The 6677-nt window shown below is 34.7% G+C and overlaps 1 long non-coding RNA gene across 2 annotated transcripts; it reads right to left on the bottom strand.

Moving 5' to 3' along the window:
* Positions 1-229: 229 nt before the first annotated feature.
* Positions 230-5990, bottom strand: LOC137037530 (uncharacterized). 2 transcript variants are annotated; one of them, XR_010897289.1, is made up of 5 exons: positions 5899-5990; positions 4832-4910; positions 4304-4699; positions 4022-4157; positions 230-1060 (listed from the first exon to the last, which is right to left on the bottom strand). It is a non-coding gene; the product is annotated as an uncharacterized lncRNA (long non-coding RNA). The 2 variants fall into 2 exon arrangements; XR_010897288.1 differs by having other exon boundaries at positions 4304-4910.
* Positions 5991-6677: the final 687 nt, after the last annotated feature.

Raw genomic sequence — 6677 nt, 5'->3', positions numbered from 1 at the left:
CTACATGAATAAGTGGTCAAACATTTCTGTACTCAGCTCACTAGGAAAAAAAAGAAAAAAGAGGCAGTCAGGTAAGACAATGTAAATATTTGTGTTTTTTACCATTACACACACATTTTTGGGTTGTAATCTCTTGGGCAAGACTAAAGACGACAATACAATAGCAATTCATTTTTAAAATGTTTTATTAAAACAGGAACAAATGGAACAACAGAACAAGGTCTTGTTACAGCATTAAAAAGATATAACTGGGGAAATAGTTTTAAAGCAGGACCAAAAAAAGGGTGAGGGTGAGGAGGGGGGGGGGGGGCAAGAGTGTAAAGAATGGTTTCAGCTTCATGTACACAACAGTAAGCAACAAAATAATCAACATCACTCAAAATCAACATAAAGAACATCCCCATACACAATAAAACAGTGATAGGCAGCGATGTCAGGGATAGTGTGTCCATTTTAAATTGAGAGAGCCTTGGTGAGCAGCTGCAGCACTATTAAAGGGAGATAATACATTTGAAGCATATTGGAAACATTGTAATGCTGATTTCATGCTGGGGGGGGGTTAATGTTTTAAATTGTTACAACTTCTACTGTGGTCTTAAGGGCTTTGTCGACAGCTCACAACTAGGTGTTGTTCCATGAAACAAAAAGTCATACATGACTGGAGCAACATTAGGGAAAGTAAATTACAATTTAAGGTGCTATAAACACTATTGTCACATGTAGTAATGAGTAAATTATATATAGGTTTATTTTTTTTGCAGAGAGTTTCGCCAAGAATTTTTGTAGCACATGTCCATGAGCCTGCAACGCTGGAGACTGACACTTGGAGGGCTCTGGAAGCTTTATGTTAAAATGACACTACACAGTCAGGCAGGATTAACTAGAAGCCAGTCAGATTGGTTTTGCACATTTCCATGGACACTACGAAAAGTTCATGTTTAACTTAACCCTTGTACTTGTGTTGTATTTCTTCTGCCTGTTTTGTGTCATTGACCATTCAACCATCTGTGTCTTTTCTGTAATCCTTCCAAACCAGCCAAATAAGGAAACAGATGAACACCTGTAAAACAATGATCGGAGATTAAATTAATAATGATAATCATCATCGACAGGTAAACAACAGGGGTTTGTTTTTCGTATGTGAATTAATCATCAGTATTTACAGTTGATGATTAGAGATGATACAGGATTGTTAGATTCTTTGAAGTCATTAAGCTCAAACTTGCTCAGGAGCAGGCATATTTGACAGAAACATCTTTATAAGGTGAAAGTTTATCACAGCCACTGTTACTTTCTGAACCAGGGAAATAATTAAAAATATAAACTTACTTGTCATTACATACAGTTGTGCTCAGAATTATTCATACCCTTAGTAAATATTACCAAAGAAGGCTGTGAAAATAAATCTGCAACCGTTTATTGGAGAATAAGAATTTTAAATGGTTAATAATACTAATAATAATCTCATTATGAAATAAATGTTTTTTTCTCTAATACACACTGCTCACAATTAATCATACCCTTTTAATCTGTTTGTAACCTCTTTTTTGTCAAGATAAGAGCTATGAAAAGTACTGCTGGAATATTGTGGGCCTATTTTTCCGCCGGATATCCAGGACATCTTGTTCAGATACATGGCATCATTGATTCTATCAAACAGCAAAAGATAAAAAAAAAAAAAAAAATCAACTTGACTGTCCCTGTTAGAAGTCATATAATGGCTATCTTGGCAAAAGGAGGTTAAAAAAGTTTTGAATAAAAGGGTATGATTAATTGTGAGCAATGTGTATTATAGAAAATCATTTATTTCACAATGAGATTATTATTAGTATTATTAACCATTTAAAATTCTTATTCTCCAATGAACGGTTGGATTTTTATAAAGTTTTAAAATAAAAGATCAAAAGGATGAACAATGCAGATTTATTTTCACAGCCTTCTTTGATTATATTTACAAAGGGTATGAGTAATTTTGAGCACAACTGTACATAATGTGTAGTCAATAGAGACAATTTTACTCATTGAGAGATTTATTTGTGAGTGAATAATTATCTTAATTTAATTGGAGCTTTACATTAAATACAGTTTGGATGAACCTTGCATTAATAATCTGAACGATGACAGCTATTATACTTTATGCAAAATGTAAACAATTAGGATAGTGGTTCCCAACCACATTCCTGGAGGCCCACCAGCACTGCACGTTGTCTCCTCAATCAAACACACCTGATTAAGGTTATCAGCTCATTAGTAGTGACTCCAAGATCTAAAATGGGTGTGTCAAAACAATCATTTACAAATTTTATTTATCTATTAAACATTTTATATTATTTTGCCAGCTTGGCTGTTTCCTATTTTAATTATATGATTTATTTATTTATTTTATTTTTTATTTGAATTAGGACAGTACACATTGATCAACAAATCAGCAATGAGCATCAGTGTAAATATGCTGGAATTAGCACAATTTCATCCGTTGTCCTAAGGCAGGTATCATAAAACACAAAATACAGATTATTTACAAACATAACAACATACATGTAGACATATTACACAGAACAACAAAGACTAAGTACTGTAAACAGCAGTCACATAGAAGTTAAAAGGCCAGAAGGTATGAGACCAGATTGTATAACATTAAGTTATGTAAATATCATTGCATGCATATAAGCCTTTGCTGACTCAACAGTAAGAAAAGGCCATATACGTTGGAAATTTGACAAGTTAAATTTTATAATATTTGTGATTTTTTTTTTTACATGTTGCTTAAATGTCAGATGTGAATCAAAGACCACACCAAGATACTTAAATTGTTCTAACACATCTAGTCTATCTCCACTGACAAAGACAGATGGCTCTGGCCCCACTGCTGGCTGCCGTGAGAATACAATACTGTATCATCAGCGTATAATTGCATTTTTATATTTGAACAGACATTTGGTAAGTTATTAACATAGAGACTGAATAAAATCGGTCCCAGTATTGAGCCTTGTGGGACTCCAGCAGAACAAGTAAGATAAGATGACTGTGAATTTCCTATTTGTACAGCTTGTTTTCAGTGTGACAAATATGATTGCATATAACAATGTGCTCTTTCAGAGAAATTAAAATAAGTCAATTTAGCAAGAAGCACATTATGATTAATGGCATCAAAGGCTCGTTTCAAGTCCAGAAAAACAGCCCCTACAAAGCCCGCTTTTTAAATTCTCAAGAATTTAATTAAATATTTAATTTAATTATTTAATTAAGCTTTCTCAAGAAAATAACAAGTGGCTGTTTGTGAAATCCAAACTGAATTGGATGGAAAGGGGTATCACTACTGTTTAGGTGTTCAATTAACTGTGAGGCAACCCATTTTTCAGCTATTTTGAAATTATTGGTAGAATGCTTATTGGACGAAAATTCTCTGGTTTTGACTTATCACCAGCCTTAAAGACTGGGATAACTGTCTTCCATGTCTTCCATGTTTAGGGCACTATTCCCTGTTTTATAGATAGATTTATCAAGTGTGCAATTGGGCTTGCAAGAGCCTCTTTATGGAGTTTTAAAAGATCATTAGTGAAACCAAAAGTATCTCTGGCTTTTGAACTTTTTAGAGATGAAATTATTTTTATAACGTCAGTAACAGATATATCCTGTATACTAAATATTGGTTTATTAGCATCTAGAGGCTTGTATGGGATGTTTGCGCATTTAAAATGCATTGTCAAATCCTCAACTGAGCTAATAAAGTATCTGTTAAAGCTATTGACGATAATGTCTAAATTATCAGTTAGCATACCTTTAACTTGAAGTTGCAGATCTTTGAAATTTATATCTTTATTTCGTCTTAACAGATTATTTAAATTTTCCCATATTAATTTTCCATTTCCATTTGTCCCTTTAATTATCTCAATAAAGAAATTTGCTTTAGCTTTACGGATCTGATTTACATTTTTAAAGTGATGTAAAAATCTGATGGTCACTTGTAATTAATTATATGATGCTGTTATGGTGCTTCCTTTCTGGGCATGTGACTTACCCAGAGGTGAACAACCTCATTCTATGCACCAATGACACATGATAAGACGTCATGGCCCATCCGCTGTGCCATTCACCTGTCACCCATCAATGTCTTCCCAGTAACACTGCCAATTGGTCCCACCAAACCAGCAAACCTGGATTTTACAGAAGAAGCCATAAAAGACATTCAGGAACTACTTGAAAATGGTTTGGATGGAAAAGACATAAAAAAACAGATGTGTTGTGTGTGACACACCCGCAAGAGCCATGGTAAAAAAGTCTACGGACCAATGCCACATACCGTGCTGAAATGACAAGACGTCAGGAGAATGAAGACATTCCAATGTCTCCATTTTTGAACCTCCCACTGGACATGGTAGAGCAATTTTCAATCGACTCCATGCACCAAGCCTGCCTAGGTATAATGAAAAAGCTCATCACAGAGTGGGTTAGAGGAGACAGAAAGGTGAGAATGTCTGCTGGGCAAATAAATGAAGTGACCCAATGGCTGCTGTCACTCCAAGGGAAGGAGGTCATTCCAAGCTGTTTTGCCCAAAAACCAAGGAACCTGTATACAGTGGTGCTGAAGGGAATTCTGCCGGACCAGTTGTACGAACATTTCATGGCGTTCAGTGTTGCCTTGGGTCTTCTGCTCTGCCCTACTCTTGCAGTGGACCACAACAGCTACTGTAAAGAGCTGATGACATACTTTGTTGGAGAAACAAAATAAATCACTTCATGGTGTACAATATACATTCAATGGTGCATCTACCGGAACCGATTTTGGGAAACTGAAACGTCTTGTAAGGTCAGGAAAGCAGCCACTTACTCAAGTGGTCAAACGGCTGGGGGAAATGTCAAATTCCCCACTGTCTGTGGAGGCTTCCAAGTCCAAAATCAAAAGAACTCTATGGAGAAAAACAAAGTCATAATTTAGCATATGATATGCATTTTTCAGACCACTGAAAAGGTGTCAATTTAACAATTTATTCATGAAATTATACTGAGATCCCAATATCTCTAGAATTAAACAGTATAGGGCCTTCAAAATGACAATAACAAAAGAAAGTTTAAGAACCAGAATCTAAAAGGATATTAAGATATATTAAATATTTCTTTAGTTACAGGTATGGGGTATTAAAATAGCAACAAATATTGCTAAAAACAACAGATTTTCCAAATAGACCTACCAAGCCTAATGGTTAGGGAGTCGAACTTGTAACCTGAAGGTCACAGGTTCGAGTCTCAATACAGGCAGGAAATTACTGAGGTGCCCTTGAGCAAGGCACCTAAACCCCAATTGCACCAGGCACCAAAAGTGAATGGTTGCCCACTGCTCTGTGTGTGTGTGTGTGTGTGTGTGTGTGTGTGTGTGTCTTCACTACTCACTACACCTAATGTGTGTGCACTAACTTCAATGGGTTAATAGCAGAGGACAAATTCTGGGTTACCATACTTGGCCTTCACATGGCACTTTCACCTTTTTTTCAATAAACAAAATTAATAAAATGATATAAAATCAATACTTGGTCTTCACTTTCACTAATGTCACTTTTACCCCCTGTAATTTGGGTTAATTTCAGGTGACATATTAATTTTCACCCCCTCTACAAAATATGTGATTAACGTTACTCAATAGCCATTATTTGTCATGGTATTCTTTGTAATAAACACCTAATAACATATAACTTCTCTGACACATTTGATTAAGTTTCAATAGTAAAGATAGATTTTAACAGTGATCCATTTTCAAAGTAATTTTATTTAGCGCGTGCATACCATAGACTGCATACACTGTGGTGCACGTCGGGGGGAAAACACACATATATCCCACAAATGACTACTACGATAAAATACAATACAATTTCAACATAACACATATCATACTATACTTACCTCCAACCACTTGCACGTCAAAAACATCAAATGGTCCCACGCAACGTCTCTCGTGCATACATGCTTCTTCTCTTCCAGCATCTTTGGCGACTCACTAGCGATATCGCCACCTATGGGTTGTTTAATATTATATACATTATATACTATATTATACATATTTCCAGGTATCACCAAAACAATTGTTAATTAATTAATTAATAATATAATACAATAAATCTAAGTTTATATATAATATACAAGGAATCAAAATTTACATTTTATATATATATATATATATATATATATATATATATATATATATATATATATATATATATATATATATATAGCCTATAGACTTCTGTCTTCATTTAAATTCTTACTCGCGTGCCAGGCCCGCGAAACCTGCCGGCGGGCATATATAAGCTGGGGTCTTGTGACCACCGCGCGCAGAGCACGGTACCTTGTGAGAGGAAATCCCATCCTGTGAGTTTTTCTCAGGTAAAGTAGCCTACTTTTTTATTTAACCGATTTAGGTAAATTACTTTGTAATGCATAAATGACTTTAATGTAAATGTATGAACCCACTATAAATGTAAATAACATTTAAAACTTGAAGATAGAAAGCAAATAATAAAATCTAATTATAGCCTATACTCAGGGTATATGTTACCACTAAATAACGGCCACTTTTACATAACGAACCTTTTAAATTGTCATAAAACTGATTAACTGTCATTTCCAGTAAATGTACATATATTGTTCACATAAACAATGGATTTCTGTCTTTTTATCCATTT

Source organism: Chanodichthys erythropterus, chromosome 15 (assembly GCF_024489055.1).
Source record: "Chanodichthys erythropterus isolate Z2021 chromosome 15, ASM2448905v1, whole genome shotgun sequence".
Classification (NCBI taxonomy): Eukaryota; Metazoa; Chordata; class Actinopteri; order Cypriniformes; family Xenocyprididae; genus Chanodichthys; species Chanodichthys erythropterus.
The sequence above is the reverse complement of the archived record's forward strand: the minus strand, read 5'-3'. Positions and strand labels throughout refer to the sequence as shown.